An 18,033-nucleotide genomic window follows, 5' to 3' on the forward strand; every position below is an offset into this window, starting at 1 on the left:
GCATCCTGGATATATTGAGTTTGACACTTCTGCACCCATCCCCTCTCCATTCTCCTGGATACTCCACTAATTCAAATTGCCAAAACCTCGTAAGTTTATCTCAAACAATGTAATGTTTCTCTGACCAGTTTCACCAGTTAGACTCCTCTGCATCCTTCCAATCTACCCTACACCTATTGCCTTCTTAATCTCCCTAACACACAACTTTGAACATGCTGTTCTCCAAAAAAGAACTAAAATAAAATAAAAATTCCTTCAGTGGCTCCCTGTCACTGGAATAATTAAGATTTTTATTTGTATTTTATATTCAAAGGACTACTATACAACTCCATTAAATATTTACTTGTACCACACTCTGAAAATAATACAAAAATTTGCACAACACAGCATATCATTGACAATAGAGGTGATGGATTGGAGGTAGAAACAAGGACAGTTCAGTGGGCTAGAAGCCATAGGCTGCCCTGTCCTAGTCTTCTGTCCTTCCACTCCTTAGCAACCCTCAGTCTCTGGAAGAGTGAATAGAGAGTCAAGGAGCCAGACCTGATGTGATGAGAACTTTGAAGCTTTTGTCATACAATGTTCTCTGTGACACTGCCTTTGTTTTTCGGGTTTTTATTTGTTTGTTTCTTTGTTTGATGACTTCGATCTTATAAGTTAGAGCTAAATTTAATGAGTATTTATCAATGTGGATTCCCAATGCTGAATGTGTTTTTTGTATGCATGTAGAATGAAATATATTTTGTTTGTAAACTTCACAAGTAAATAAAAATAGATTTTGAAAAATATTGTGAAGAAATGAAGAAAATGAAAGAGGTTAACTACTATTTTTATAATGTCAACATTTAAAATTTTAAACCAATGAGGTTTTAAGTCCAAAATGGTAAGGAATTACTAATTTTAAAACCTTCACGTTTTTTAATGTTGAATGTCATACACACAAACAGTAACTACAATAATATATGATTATAGAAAGTCAAAAGTTATCTGTGTAAAACAGAATCAGTCTAAATCAAAAAGCAATTTGGTGTAGTAAAAATTGAAAGGAAAATGGACAGACAGGATCAACATATCTTCTAATTTATTTTTGACGAACAGCCCCTGTAAGTTTCCCAAAATAGTGTTACATCACTTCATACCTAGTTACTACCTTGTTCATAAACACATCCCCTTCCATCACAGTGTAGTCTGAGGGTCTGGGCTCAATTTCAGATAATTCTTATAATAGTGAAAACAGTTTATCTTATTTAGGAAAAGACCTTTATACATAACAACATTCGCAAAGGACATAAATGCCTCTACCTGTTAATAATTTGCTTTCAAATTCTATTCCATTCATATTACTGAAGGGACTATAATTCATATAGGCTATATTCAGAGAAATAAACTTCCCCAAACATCTGTCTACTTATGAAGCTAAAAGCTCTGGAAACCACCATTGGCTCCAAACCTGAGATTTTGTTATAAATGACACCAGGAATTTGGCACAGGAAGGAAGCAGGGTCAGTCTGCCTGATCAAGGCTGGCAGCAAATTCCTGCAGCTTCCATGAGATAGAGCCTGTTTCCAAGGACAGCTGACCACAACTATGCTCTCTGCCACCTCAGGAAGAGCTCAAACAGCACATCTTACTACTCTGCCTTGGAAGTGCCCAGCCACACCCCCAGGGGCTCCGTTCTCCAGCACTGGAACACCAGCTAGGATGCTCTCAGCTGAAAAAAAAAAAAAAAAAAACACAAAAAAACAGAAGAGCCAACTAATAGCGACTGAAACAAAAAGCACATTTATCACGTTACAGAGCAGGCAGGCTGGAAGCAGGAGTGGTTCCATAACTGAAGCAAGAGTTCCACAATAGCACTAGGACCCAATTCTTTTCATCGTTCTGTTCTCCTTACTCAGACTTTGGTTTTTTTCCTCAGCCTTTTTCTGTAGGGATTACAAAATGGCTGCCTCTATTCCAGTGTATTATATCTTGACACAATCACTCCAAAATGCAGAAGAAAGACAGATTTTCCATGCATCTCTCTTTATCTGGACAGAATAACTTTCCCAGAAGCCTCTCGTGGACTGCCCTTCGGGTCTCGAAGTCCAGATCTGGGTCCATGTTCAAGCCTAGGTGTAAGGGTAAAAAGCAATATTGGTCATTTTCTTGTCTTTCATTCTTGTCTAACATCATGTAGGGTTGGGCAGGAAACAGGAGAAATCACAAGGTGCAACTGGGTGGACAAACAACAGTATCACTGACAGAAAGGTAGCTACTTTTAAGGTCAGCTCCTTTTAAACATACATATTTAAAGTATGCTCCTTTATACTTACATATAACATCTCTTACCAGCATGCATTGCTATATTTGCACACTCAGGTTATAAATGAGAGGCATAGCCACCTTCCAGATGATGATGATGATAAATGCATAAAATACTAACATTTGCAAAGTATATTTCTAAGTAATGGTCAATAAAACTGGGAATTTATAAATGGTTAATTTATCCCCTTTAGATATCAATTAATTCTTTCAGAATCTTAAACCCTATGACTCAGTGTCCTCATCTGTAAAAATGGGCATAGCATGAATAATACATGGAGAAGGTTATATATTCTTTTTTCAACCAAATGAATTTTTTTACTGAGAATTATTTTTAAACTTGGATAAAGTAGGATTGATTGTGTCAATTACTGGATCTCTCCCCAAGGGCAGAGTTTGCCTGAGGGTTGCCGTGGGAGGGCCCCAGTTGGTCTTCGGGAGGAAGGGTATAATAATCACCTCACCATTTCACTGAGCTCTGTCAATATTTGTTAGATTTCCCAAAGCTGCAGTACTGCCTATTAACAGCTCAAGTGCACAAAAAGTTAATCAACATTTTCAACAGGAATACTGTGCTGGCATCCATAACCCCCTTTTAAAATGAAAGATAAGCTCATAAGAGAAGAGAATTCATTAGCCTGTTTTAGAAATTTTGAAACTACAGTGAATTATTTTATTTCCTTGATAGAGTCCTACAGGCAAATGATCATTATGACACGTGACTTGACAGTACCGAAAAGCTTCCTTCCCACCCCCAACCTTTCCCCTTATCTCTCCTCACTCACAAATATTACTCCCTCTTCACAGCTGAAAATTATCACTGAACTCTTCTTTATGTACCTAGAGGTGGTGGAAAGCGGAGACAAAGAACTTCAGAAAACCACGGTTAAAATGCAAATCAGGAGTATCTGTAGTTTTTTGTTATCACAGTAGCAGAAAACATGTGTTTGAGTGAATGAGACTGAATTGGGGGAGGGAAAAGGAGTCAGCAAGGGAAAGTGATAGAAAGATAGGACCTTGCTTCTCAAAGTGTGATGCAGGAACTAAGAGGTTGCAGGAACTAAGCCTGGGAGCTTATTAGAAATGGAGAATCTTGGGCCCTACCCCAGACCCACTGAATGAATCCGGACTTGCATTTTAATAAGACCTTCAGGCAATTCCTGCACAGGTTTACATCTGAGAAGCACTACTCTATGCAGAGGCAGTAACTCCAAGGAATAAACCCTGGTAAAATACAGGTGCATGGAGCCCTGACAGCTGGGGGGCCATAAGTGCTGGAGGTGAGTGAGAGGTTAGCGGAATGGGACAGGCAAGCTCAAGAGAGGGAAGAAGGTACCAAAAAGGGAACAATGACAAGCTTGGTGATTGCTTGCTTTAATTAGACACTAACTATGGCACACACTAGGTAGTGCTTTTCGTTCATTGTTTCTGATCTTCAAAATAACCCTGCAATGATGACAGCATAAGAAAACGGAAGCTCAGGGAGGTCAACTGACTTGCCTAGGTTTCTAGTGCCAAAAATTGACAAAATCTGGATCAATTTCTGGACTTGGGAATTAGAGAAACCTGAGTCAAATCCTGTCTGTTCCTTACTAGATGCGTAACTTTGTCAAGTAGGTTCCCTTTCTGTGCTTCAGTTTTCTCCTTGGGAAAATGGGGGGTAAGAAAACCTTTTCTAGGATATTGTGGGGTTGAACTATTATCTACATAACTAGATGTGCTTGTCTTTGTATAACATGTCATATGTAGGCATTAAATTATAATAGTATATATTATTGTTACTATTTCCACTAAGGAGGGAGTCTTCAAAACCAAAGCAACTTAATTTTGCCCATGTCGGCCTTGTTTCAGCAAGTCTACGTGGGACAGGCACAGTGAGAAAGGCAAAATGTGTATGATGTGTTCATTCAGCTTTCACTCCTGTACTAGGTGTTCATTCACTAAGAGAACCAGTCGATTTAATCTTTTTTTAAAAAAAAAAAGTATTAAACATTCACCATGTGCAAATACAAAAAAATGAGATGCGAAGCCTTCTTACTGATGGTCCCTGCCTTGAGGGTATGTTTGCTGCAATGAGGCAAATGCATAGAGAAGCATGTTCTGCACGTGTGGAGAGTTAGGGGAACAGAGAAGGGCAAGTGCCAGGCACTCCAGGGAGTCAGGGAAGACGTCGTAGGGTGGCTGCTCACTCCTCCATGCCTTCTGCAATGATTTATTCCTCATGTTAAAGGATAATTTTTAAAAGTTTAGACAACTCTCATTGAAATGCAGAATGAATATATGTCTAAGTTTGTATTTCACTTATTAATTAATGAAGGAAACTGGGAGATGTTAAACCTCGTTCAAATGAGCATTGGAGGAGCAAGTGTTTATCAATCTCATAAAGGAATGTCACAATAAAATTGCTTGGTTATATACAAAATTGGTTAATGTCCTACAGGTTAATAAACTGTAACCTTTGGGATTCTCTTTTTTCCCTGGGTGGAATTTTGCCTTTCTACCATATTTCCATGAGTGGTAAAAGGGAGGAGGATTTCCTGGTTTCCCAGCCTTACCACTTTCTAAAGAGCTGGAAGTAAAAGAGTTAGTTTTAATTATTCCATATTCTTTGGACTTTCCTTTAACAGTAATTTTAAAAATCAAATAAAATGTGAGCTTAGAGAAATTCAGACTTATCTGGAGTCATGCTTCTGAGTATGTAGTCTTGGTTCTAGGGATGCTCCTAGCATTCACTGAAGGAGGAAACAAATTACTCAGCAGCTAGAAAGTGTGGTAGAAAGGAGCTTGGCCTGGGAATAGTATGAAACCTGGATGTACTCGAGCTCTGCCACTAAATGGCTCGGTGACCTTCCACAGATCATTTTTCTTCTCTGAGCCTCAACAGTCTCGTCTGAAAATGAGGAGATTGATTAGACGGCCTCACAGGAAGCGAGTCTCAAACTTTAGTGAGCATCAGTGTCACCAGGGGAAGCTTGGTTTAAAAAAACACAAATCTCCGATGCCATACCCAGAGATTCTGGATCAAAATCCAAAACCTACTCAACTGGGTCTCAGGACTCTGCTGCTATTAGTGTACTGTTGTTCTAACAGCAACCCAGGAGGTGCCAGTGAAGGTGCAGACCACAATTTGAGGTCTCTTCCAGCTTGAACTGTCTACCATTTGCTATCTGATGTGGCCCTGTGCTCAGGGCATGGAAGCCTGGGTTCAGCCACCAACTGGTTCTCTTGTCGGGAAGAGGTCATGAGTATCCATGGGGATTTCTTTTTTTTTTTTTTTGGGTTACCTATTTCCTCTCAGGATATTGTGAGGATTGATACACCAGCATTGGCTCACATTTAATAGCTCTTAAAAATAATGTACTGTTATTGCAGAGGACCTTTCTGGAAGGCTTTTAGGTTGTAAATTATTGAGCTCCAATTTGTTGTTTTACTTACATAAGACTTCTAAGTGGTAAATCGGTATATACGTTATTACAGTGTGCTATTTTCTCAGCAAATAGTAAGAAGTGGACTTTTAAAAAATCTAATGCAGCTGAACATTTACAATTTTCTGAGAGCTAAAATCATAAACTGTCTTGAGTGGGTTTGCATTTTATCATTGGTTATATTTGTAAATTGACTCTTTTAATGTAGCCATTCAAGTCATTTAAGTATGTATTAACAACGTATAAACATCAGTATTAGACCCAGATAATCTTACATATGTGGCTATAGTAAAACAAGTTTATTCATGTCATTCTTTGTTTCTGCAAGAAGCTAACAATGACTTTCAGGGGACTTATACCAGTAGAAACAAGATTTAAATTGACCAAGAGATTAAGAAAACTCACATTTTGTACCTTATATATACTGGGAACATTTTTATGATCAAAGAAAAAAGTAAAAAAAATCAATATCTTCCTGTGTTACCAGAGTATATGTCAACTCTCTCTCACCTTTCCCAATCACATACATTAAACAAAACAAAACAAAACAAAAAATCAGATTGTTTAGGAGAAAAAAATAAGCTAATGGTAAAAACTCAGTGATGCTTAAAAGTTACAAAAGCTTATTTTTCAAAGTAGAATTTTGGCTTTCTTTTACAGTCTAATTAGCATTTGTTGGTATTGTGGCTAAAACACAAGTGTACTTGGAAAACCAAAATAATGGAATATGTAAATTAGCTCTTCATCTCCTAGGAAAGACACAATCTCCCTAGTGTAAAGTGGATGGGCGATGAACAGATAATCGATGTTAAAATGTGGGTTAAGATTATCTGCCCCCCTTCCATCCGCTTTATGGTGGATGGTTTCAATCACTTCCATGACTGCTTTGAGGAACATCCCATTCTCTAGACATCAGAGGCATCTCCAGCTGACTGCCACAGAGCTCCAACTAACAGTGAAAACATAAACTGCTTCAGGCAGAGCCCTCACCTCACCCAGGAGGCCTCTGTCTCAAACCTGTTTTTCCCAATAACACCAGTCTTCCATTTATCTGGAATTCTCTTTGTCACCCGCCTGATGATGACCCATTCTCTTACACCAATGCATGCACAGGTTCTGTAGGTAAAGGAAGAAAAGCTTTTGCTACCCATCTTCTCTTGGTCTGCTTATTGGAAAAGACTCTTTTAAGTCAATCAAGAGAATTGCTCTTTGGTTGAGCACATTCAGTAATTTGTCAAAGAGCTTCCTTATAGTCTTTTAAAGTAAACTTTGTGTCAAAGTACAACAAATCCTACAAAAAGTACAAAAGCAAAAAAGTACAAAATCCTACATGTGCAGAGCAAATGCACCTGTGTACTCAGGACGAGGTCAAGAAATAGAAAATCACCAGCACCCCAGAATCATTCCTTGTGTTTGCTTTTAGTCACTACCTCTCTGAAAGGAAACCACTGTCTTTGCTTCTAACACCATATGTTAATTTTTCTTGCTTTTGAAATTTATGTAAGTGAATTCATGTACTGTCTATTCTTCTCTGTCTTCTTTAGCTCAATATTGTTTGTGAGATTCATTTAAGTTTTGTGACAATAGTTCATCTTCATTTCTATATGTCATGCCATTTTACAAATACACTGCAATGTATCTATCCAGTCACTCTTTATGGACATTTGGTTTATTTTTAGTTTGGAGCTATTATCAATTTTACGTTATGAACCATCTTTGGTAAACATAAATATGCATTTCTGTTATAGATATACCCAGGAGAGGAATTGCTGGACTAGCTTTAGTAGATACTGCCAAATGGCTTTCCAAAATAGTTATACCAATTTATATTCCCACCACCAATTACTTCAAAACCTCATTTGAGTTATAGTATATATCATTATTGCTTAATATGTATTTCTCTGAAGTTTAGTGAAATTGAGCACCTTTCCATATGTGTTTGGCAGTTCAGATATCTACCTTTATGAAGTGCCTGTACAAGTCTTTTGCCCATTTTCTATTGGACATTTTTCTTAAAGACAGCCTCTATTCTTGGAATAAACCAAGAATACTTAGTTTTACTGAACTATCAATTTTGTATATTATGAGATTTAATTTGCTCTTTTGTTTAGGATTTTTGCTTCTAAATTCATGAGAGATTGGCTTGTAATTTCATATTATTGTAAGCTCCTTTTCAGTTTTCAGTAGCAGTTAATAAAATCTTAGAAAAAGAACTTTCAATTGTCTAAAAGAGCAGATGATTTTATTTCCTTATAATCCTTAGACCCAAGTACTTTTTACAGCAATTACTAGTATGTGGTAGAAATGGATCACCTCTCACAAAGATGGGGAACTTAAAGTGAAATTCTATCTACTCATTTATTTCCCACTGCATTGACCCTTCCTTTCATCTATAAGCAAAGGGAATCAGTTGCTTATTTCAAGGTAGTCTTGAAAATAATTTAGGCATAATTAAAGTTCGCAATATCCTGTAAGTAAATATTATATTCTAATATTTTCTGCCAAGAATTGAATTAGCTAGACATGACACATTTATTGCTGGCAGTAGATGTACCAAAACGTACCAAGACCAGGAATTAATAAATACCAAAGCCCTCCTATGGAGCAAGTTGCATGAATATTTAATAGGAAATGCATGATGAATTTCTTGCATGATTATGCACAAAAACATTTGGGAATGGTTGCAGCTGTTACATGAACTAGCTCAGACTTTTTTCCCCCATCTCTTTCAATCTTTATCAATCTCAATATTGTATTTTAAATTCAGCAGTATCTCCAATGATGAGTATTGCAGACACCTGTCAATATTTTAGGAACTGTGTGACTCTTTACGTATGCTATCTCTGTGTGTGTACCTTCCAGGTTTCAGTGGTACATTTTGAGGGAACAACTGAGAGTTTCTTGGAGAATAAATAGAAGAGCCATCAGGGAAATCTGACTCAAAAGAGAAGGTGAAGGAAGCTAAAAGAGTAACAGCTGCTACTCTTAATGGGTGTGTCAAATTTTCTCTGACAACACCTTTACATCTTCACCCAAGCCTGGTGAAAATACTTTCCAATGTAAATTTAGTGTTTGGGGAGGGGGGGTGCAGACTGATGTTTTTGGTGTTACAGAGATTTTTTTTATCTCCTTTCAAGGGTATTAGATATACCGGGGGTGCCAAAAAAAATGTATACACATGACTTGTATTCATCTTTTGTTATTGGTATATATTGAGTATTACAATTTTAATACAGTTTTTTCCTTTCTTAAAAATGTGTATACATATTTTTGGCACCCCCGGTATATCTAATACCCTTGAAAGGAGAAAAAAAAAATCTCTGTAACACCAAAAACTCTGTATTTTAACCCTACCCCCAACCCTCTAAAAAAACCTGTGTGCTTTTTCAGCAGGTGAAATATTCCTTTAACATTTTTTAAGTTTCTGCCATATTCATAAGGTTGAAAGATCATAGCACAAAAGGATTTTTTAAAAATCAAGAGCGATAAACAAAAAGTCATTGAAATTATGAGAGCAGTGAGATCAAAGCAACAAATATTGAATACCAGTTGGTTTGGGTCCTTCAGTGCTTTAAAGGACGTATTTCTGAAACAAAAGCCACTCTTTGGTTCCATTCAAACTTCCCACTTCATAGTAGATCTTCCGTATCATGTTCCTATGAAGTGGGGATTCCGGAAAAACCTCCAACTCTGGAATCTTCATAGATGGAACACAATGTTATCAAATTATTGCAGGAAGCTCAAGTGTGCTGTTTTTGAAAATGGCCCATGACCTGCTAATGAATTGAGGGTGACACAAGGTTTCTGTCCCCTGAAGCAATTCAGTGCTTACTAGGTGCCATTAAAGAGTTGGCACCCCATAAATTATCAAGTGATAAGTTTGTTCTTAGCTTTAAAACAAGAAGAACATTTTCCTTAACACCGTTCCCCAAGTATAGTATTGAGATGAGTTGCACATTCTAAAATAAAGACTTTATTGCCTTCACAGTTTGAAATCCAGTTTTGGTAAGAGCTCGTGGTAGTGACTCTGCAGTCACATAGGTAAGGGCATCTTCACAGAATCACATGTTTCTGTCTAGAGAAAGTTTAGACTAAAGAGGAGACAGTTAAAAGTCCCAAAGCTGTAAGATGTGCATCCAGGAAAAAAAAGAAAGTTATAAACAATACTAGAAAGCAACTTTTTCCCCCCCCAAAAGTTAAAATGTCACAGTGAAGCAAAACAACTGATGTCTGGCTTTCCTGAGAGTTTCCTACCGAACTCCAAATGTCTAATATGTGAGCATTCCTGGAAAAGTCCACCAGAAAAAAGATATAGAGACCTCCCACTATTGAGGACGTTCAGTGCTGCACTCCGAGACCCTAGAAGCGCATACAACCCAGAACGGCCCTGATCCAATGCAAAGGACATGCTCCTGTCAGTGAATGAATGTCCATCCTTACCCATCACAGACCCTTCACCAGCAACATAGTCCCTTGGGGATAAAACTCAAGGTGATCAGACTCATATCACTTCCTTCTTCCATTTTGCCTATGCCTAAAATCACAACCAATTCTTAGGCAAAAAATTGAAAAGAAACACTCATCATATGCTGAATTAACCTGAGTGCTCCCTTTGTAGGGATTCCCTTTTGGTGATTTTAGAATATTTACACGCAGGCAGAAGTATGTGTATTCAAAGGGAAGAAAGCTAAAAGGCTTTTGGTGTTCTACAAAGAGATGACTGAAATACAATTTAGTCTGATGATTAGAATATTGTTTATATTGGATAAAAACTTGAGTTTTATAGAAGCAGAGAGCAGAATGGTGGTTGTCTGGGCAGGTGGTGGGGTGGGAGCAATGGAGAGATGTTGGTCAAAGCATATAGATTTTCAGTTATGTAGCATGAAGAAATTTTGAAGATCTAATGTACAGCATGGTAACTCAGTTAATAATACTGTATTGTGTACTTGACACTCGCTAAGAAAGTAGATCTTAAGTGTTCTTGCCACAAAAGATAAAAAACTTTATGATGATGACTTAGTATAAACCTCAATTAAAGCATCATTGTGGAAGTGGCAGAGAAGAGAAGTCTAGTCGTAATGGTCCTAAAAGACCTTTTTCTTTTTTAAATTTAATTTAACTTTATTATTAGTTTCAGATGAACAAAACAACATAATGCTTAGACATTTACACACCTCACAAAGTGATAACCCGCTAAGTCTCCTACCCCTCTGACACCGTACATAGCTATGACAATACCATTGACTATATGCCCTATGCTGTACTTTATATCCTGTGAATACATATTAATTATAGTTGACATTTAATATTATTTTATATTAGTTTCAGGTGTATAGTGGCTAGGAATTTATATAATCTATGAAATGATCCTCCAATAAATCTGATACCCCTCTTACACCCTACATAGTCTTTACAACATTACTGACTATATTCCCCATACTGTATTTCATATCCCTGTGACTGTTTTGTGACTACAATTTGTACGTCCTAATCCCTTCACCTTCTCACCCATCCCCAACCCCCTAACACCATCAGTTTGTTCTCTGTTATCTATGAGTCTATTTCTCTTTTGTTTGCTCATTTATTCTGTTCTTTAGATTCCATATGTAAGTGAAATCATATGGTATTTGTCTTTCCTAGTCTGATTTATTTCACGTAGCATGATATCGTCTAGGTCCATCCAGGTTGTTGCAAATGGTAAGATTTAATTCTTTTTTGCAGCACAGTCATATTCCATTGTACCACAATTTCTTTATCCCATCGTCTATTGATGGACATTTTGGTTGTTTCCATATCTTGGCTATTGTGAATAGAGCTGCAGTAAACATAGGTGTGCATATATCTTTTCAAATTAGTGTTTGGATTTCTTTGGATAAATACCCAGGAGTAGAATTGCTGGGTCATAAGGTAGTTCTATTTTTAATTTTTTGAAGAATTTCCATACTGTTTTCCATAGTGGCTGCACCAATTTGCAATCCTACCAACAGTGCATGAGAGTTTCCTTCTCTCCACATCCTTACCAATACTTCTTTTTTGTTGATTTATTGATGATAGCCATTCTGACAGGAGTGAGGTGGCATCTCATTGTGGTTTTTATTGCGTTTCTCCCATGATTAGTGACGTTGAGCATCTTTTCATATGTCTATTGGCCATCTGTTATGTATTCGTTGGAGAAATGTCTATTCATGCCCTCTGCCCATTTTTTATTTGGATTGTTTGGGATTTTTTGTTTTTGTTTTGTTTTGTTTTGGAGCTTGAGTTATATGAGTTTTTTATAATTTTGGATATTAACCCCTTATCAGATGTATCATTGACAAATATCTTCTCCCATTTAGTACGATGTCTTTTTGTTTTGTGGATGGTTTCCCTTGCTGTGAAAAAACTTTTTAGTTTGATGTGCCATTTATTTATTTTTTCTTCGGTTTCCCTTGCCCGAGGAGATATATCAGTAAACATATTTGTAAGGGTAATGTCTGAGAGTTATAAGATCTTTTTGTTAACCCACCATGCTCAGTTGTAGTTAATAAAAATGCCAAAAACATTGGTATTCACTCACAAAGTAAAAAGTATTGTAAGGAAATAGACTTTTTTTCTTTTTGTATCTTGCAGGTTAGTTCAGTTTTACCTCTCACATGAATGAAAATCAATAAATTTTCTTTCTAAATGAATAACGTTGTTTAGAGCAGATCTGCCATATATTTGGAAACTGACTTGCCCCACCTCACACTTTCTCTAAAGGTGTCCAGTTCAAGCCAGCTACTGGGAAGGGGCCAAAACACAGCCACGAGCTTCCTGTTGCCTGGATGTTTTATTACATTGGCTCATTAAAACTCCTTGTTTGTATTTGCATTTTACTCTTGGGCAATTTTACAACATAGAATAGTGATAAGCTTGCAGACTGATCCTACTCGTTATATTTGATCATAACTACAATAAGGGAGATTGTCGCATGATGCCTCTATCTCAAATACACTGCAGTGATTTTAAAATGAAATCAGTACCTTACAATAGCCTTGGCACAAGCTCTGTCTCTCTTTTTCTTCAAGATGAGCTCTTGAAACATAAAATAAAAAGCATACAACAAACTTGGAGAGGTCTCCATTTTTTATTAGAATGGATGATTAAAACTAGGGAAAAGCCTTGTGGGAAAGCAAATGCATGTGTGTGTAGAGAGAGAGAGAGAGGGAGGAAAAGAGAATGGATGAATATCATTAAAGGGTTAGCTGATCTTCTGTGACTGCACCACACATCCGTGCTCTAAGAAATCCATCTTAGTGTGCTCCAAGAGGTCCCCCATATTGTTTTGGGTTGGTCTCCCGCATACTAAGGTTTATGTTATAGTTTAACAGAGCCAGTGCTTCAGTTTCTGGCATCAGTTACTAATTTTCTTATGCTAATGAAAAGCACACATCAGCTCCTTGAAATTCCCCAAAGCAGCATCAGTTTTGCCCTAATTGCAGCACTGTTGGGGCAGTGAAAGGAGATGGGGAGTGATTACAACAGCAAGAGCTGGGAGAGGGCTCTTTGCTCCCTGAGTGGTCCTCTAACTGAAAACATTTGAGACTTGCCCCTCCTGGCCTTGAGTTCTCATGAATTTTAAGGAATTGGAAGCTCCCAAGAGCAGTGGAGTGTGATGAAATAGTGGAACTCTGGTCTAGGAGATATGAGGAAGAAAGTCGGGCTCAAATTTTAAACCCCAGCGGAAGGGAATTTGAGACATAACCATTTGATCTTCTGTCTCATCCTGACAAGATACTCCTCTTCAGGGCCAAATTGCACTCATACTGGCTTCTCCGACAATGACACCTTATGCATGAGAATATTCTAATGAATCTGACAAGCACAAATCTAAAAAATTGGTTTTCCATGAAACATAATTTTCAAATTCTCCCAAATTCTCCCAAAACTTTGGGAAAATCACCAGAAGGTTTTTTTCTCCCCTGAAAGCTACCTCAGGTTTTTCTAATCCTAGTTAGGAATGCATAAACATCAGCTTTGCTCAATAAAATTTGTTCTATAGATAAAAGCAGAAATGTCCCAAAAGGGTTGAAGACCCCATTACATGCAATACCTCAACTTGTACATATTCAAAACACACATGCACTGCAGATATTTTATTTTAAAATTACTTGCTGCAAAGCATGAACCAGGCAGGAAGCCGATGCACAATGAATTGATTCCCAAGTCTTATTTGTGGCTGATTTGAGGTTAGAGAGCATTTCTGTGCTGGGTGGAGTGGTAAAATGAATGTTTATTGTTTAGGATTTAAAAGGCCCATTATCATGCAGACTCAGTAAGGTTCTGCCACACAAAACTGAGTGCCAGGCCAGCAGGCAACTGATTCAAGTGACAAGAGGTGAGCTGCAACAGCCTTTCCATGTTAATAAAACATGTCCCGGCACTCTAAGGAACCCTAGCACAGTATGAGAGCAGATAGAACTTATTAATCAGAACTACTGTTAACTCTAATTATAGGCTTCCCCCAAATTACAAAATAAATGGCAACAAAGCAATGTTTTGTATATTGAATCCTGTATTTCCATTGAATCCTCTTATTGTAATTGAAAGTGAGGGTTTAGAAGGAAAAAAAAATGTCTAATCCCTTGAATAGGGAGACATCTCACATGAATAGTGACTGTTAGATATCTCCTTATTCAATTTTCCCCCTTTAACCTTGTAATCTTTAGTTCTGGTTGAAGTGGCTGTCCAGAAATCAGGAATTGTGATGTAGGATCTTAAGTGAGACAGTTTCCTCATCTTCCCAAAGGAAGGTGTTGGACTAGATAAGTTTGGTGCAATTGTTGGGGAATCACAGACCCACATGAGTATTTTTGGAAAGCTACGGACCCTCTCCCCAGAAAAATACGTGTACACACATTCAGAGGACTTGTGGCATACAATATCAAGAATCAATCAATAAAAGCTATTCAAGAATCCCAGGCTTAAAACCTTCTATGAATTTGGTTTCTTAACCAGCTTCCACATGGAGATCATGGATTATAGACATTAAGCTTAGATGCATTCCTGGGCTCTCCTCTTGGCTGACCAAGATGAATGCTTTCCCCTTTCTTCATGTCAGCCGCCTCTACACAGAATTGGCAGATTTTGCTTTAAGGAACACATATTCTAGTACATAGAATACCAATCTGTACCACCATGAAATAAGGTACAATTACCTGCATGAACAGATCAGAACTTCAAAGGATGTAAGTGGAGTCCTTGCTTCCACCATTTTGAAACTTAAAAACAAAAACATTTGACATTCCACCTAAAAATAATTACTCTTATAGCTTTTAAATTTCAATGTAATATTCTTTAAAACCCTCATGCTCATCTGTGACACCCCCTTCATCCTTGATACTATAATCCTTACCTTCAATTTAACCTTAAATAGAGTTTTGCCACTTATTGTAGGCGAGGATGCGAGAAGTAGAGATAGAGTAAGGGTCAGGATGAAGAGGAGGCTCAAGGGTGGAATACAGCTCAGGAATGGGGTGGTATTTGTAGCTGACTTTATATTTCAAGGTCACTGAATCCTCACACTTTTTCTTCACTCTTACTAAAATTTGAACTCCAAGAAGTGGTTTTTAGTTCTTGTAAAGTCCATATATATATATATATATATATATATATATATATATATATACACACACACACACACATATATATGTAAGAAAAAAAAAAGAACCTTGAGTAAATCAACCCAGAATTACTCTGGGAAGTTTAATATGCCTATTTATGATACACAAAAGAAGATAAAGGGGTAAGTAAAGTCAATGTGGCATCTGCCCAACATTGGACGCTGAAATCAGCTCCAGTATTGAAGCCACCAACCAAATGATAGAGCAACATTACTGCAGTGAGAAAAGATATTTATGGCACATAAAACCAAATCTATCCAGTCTTTACAAAGATTTCTACAAGTCAACAAGAAAAACACAGACAACTCAATGGAAATATGGGAAGAGACTTGACACACTTCAAAAAGAACATACCCAATGGCCAAAAAAATATAAGAAAACATACTTAATCTCATTAGTCATCAGGAAAACGCAAATTCAGATCTAAGTAAATATCAGTATCCACTAGAATACAAAAATGAGAAAAGGCTGACAGTAACAAATGTAATAAAAGATGTGAAGCAACTGAAACTTTCATGTACTGCTAATAGGAATGTTGAAGATAAATTTTGGTCACAGACATTGCACTCCTAGATACGTACTCAAATGAATTGCATGCACATATACCCCAAAATTGTGTGGAAAAGTGTGTTCATAGTAGCATTAGTCATAATAGCTCCAAACTACAAGCAACCTACATGTGCATCCATAGTAGAATGGATGAACATGCGATAAGTACATTCATAAAATGGCACAGCAAATGACAGACTAGACTTAGATGCAATAAAAATAGTGAATTTTATAAACATTCTCTTGGGTAAAAGAGCCAGCTATCAAAAAATATAACTAGGGATCCACGTATATGAATTTTCAAAAGTAGGCAAAATTAATCTGCGATTTTAGAACGTAAGACATGGTTACCATTGAAGAAAATAGAAGCAACAGTGATTGAGAGAGGATTCAAGAGAGGGGTGCTTCTGTGATTTTTCTGTTTCTTGACAAGAGTGATGGTTTCACCCATGAAATCATTTTGTGATCATTTATTGTGCTATACATGTACAATCTATGTACTTTTCTAAGCATATCGTACTTAAAGACAAAGTTAAGAGAGACCATAGGAGCATAGACTGAATCCAAAAGGTTGAACTCTTCATTTCTCATTTACAAACTGTGTGACCTTTGTTAATTTGTATAATTTCTCTCAGCCTCAATTTTTTATCTTTAAAATGAAGATAATACTTATTAGCCTTGTATTACTAAATGGGAAAATTCATAAAAATTATTAAGTACAGTAAATAACAATCTATTCCATCCCCTCAGTTTACAAATGAATAAACCAGGAGACAGAGAAGTGATGTGTCTTGTTCAGGATCCTTCAGTTAGCCCGTTGCCAGGCCCAGAATTCAGGCTTATATTGGATAGCACTCGAACCAAAAGCAGCTATTGTATTGTGAACTCAAAGTGAATGGAAGACATACTTTGAGCCATTTTGTTTGCTTCTTTTATGTATGTCAAGAATACAACACAAGACAGAAATTTCTTTTTCACTTTCTTCTTCACTGTATCCTGGCTATAGCTACAACTCAGGCAATCTCTTTAGAGCAACCCTGGAAAACAGATAAGAAAAGAAATCAAATAAGTAATTCCGTCAATTCAAAAATATTTACTGAACACATACTATATGCCAGACACCATTCTACACCATTAGAATTCCTTAATAAACAAAAGAGACAACATGTTTGGTTTCCAATTTATCCTAGCAGATACAAGGCAGAGAGGGAAGGAACTGGATAGTGAAAATTAATATGATTAAATAACATATATTGTTTTTGATGGTAATCGGTGCATGTAGGTTTGAAATGTAGGTTTTATGACTATTTTGATAAGGTGAGGCCAACAGATCAGGGGATGACTTCCATTGAAAACATAGTTGTTATACTCACAAGTCACAAGAGGAGGGGGGATACCACCACTCCCCAGGGTCCACACGGGGAAACACTAGGGTCAATCAGGAGTCAGAAGAAGAAAGAGACTCTATTGTATTTTCTGCAAGGAGAAACAGGTGAGACAGGGTAAACAGGCTTAGGACTGGCTGCTTGAATAACTTGAATAATTTGGTTTGAATAATTTCAGCAGGTTCTGGGTGTAGGTACCTGGCCCTGGATTGATTAGGGCAGGGAATATTGTTCCAGAGTGAGTAGTTGGGCACATGGGCTCTGGATTGGTTTGTTTGCACATGAAAGGTGCACTCATGGTCCAGTTGTTTACGCTCTTTAAGAACTGGCTAGGCCTGAGAGGGGCAGAGTCAGCAAGGCACCAGGTGTCAAAGCATCAGACACACCCGGTTAATACAATACTCTGAAACACAAAGGGCAGGGGATGAGAAATAATAATGAGGAGCTAGTCACCATCGCCAAGTTTAGAACATTTATCAAATGAATCACCAAATGGGCATCTGAATCTTTACTGGACTAGATTTATGTGTTTCCTTTCACTTTTTTATTTTAGTCCTTAGCTGTCAGTGCAGAATTGACTGACATACAGGAGAGAACGTCTTGCATGTGAAAATTATATCACATTTTGTGAGTAAGCACAACACTATAAAATAAGAAATGATTGTTTGTGTTACCTACCATTGCGTAGCACAGAAGCCTCCCAGACAGATATAAGCTTTAAGTCATCAT

At 37.2% G+C, this 18,033-nt stretch overlaps 1 long non-coding RNA gene across 1 annotated transcript; it reads right to left on the reverse strand.

The window, feature by feature from the left end:
• Positions 1-1,896: 1,896 nt before the first annotated feature.
• Positions 1,897-17,380, reverse strand: LOC117026201 (uncharacterized). The gene is made up of 3 exons (XR_004423720.1): positions 17,293-17,380; positions 16,828-16,956; positions 1,897-2,111 (listed from the first exon to the last, which is right to left on the reverse strand). It is a non-coding gene; the product is annotated as an uncharacterized LOC117026201 (long non-coding RNA).
• Between the last annotated feature and the right edge of the window lie 653 nt (positions 17,381-18,033).

This window comes from Rhinolophus ferrumequinum, chromosome 8 (genome assembly GCF_004115265.2).
Source record: "Rhinolophus ferrumequinum isolate MPI-CBG mRhiFer1 chromosome 8, mRhiFer1_v1.p, whole genome shotgun sequence".
Lineage (NCBI taxonomy): Eukaryota > Metazoa > Chordata > Mammalia > Chiroptera > Rhinolophidae > Rhinolophus > Rhinolophus ferrumequinum.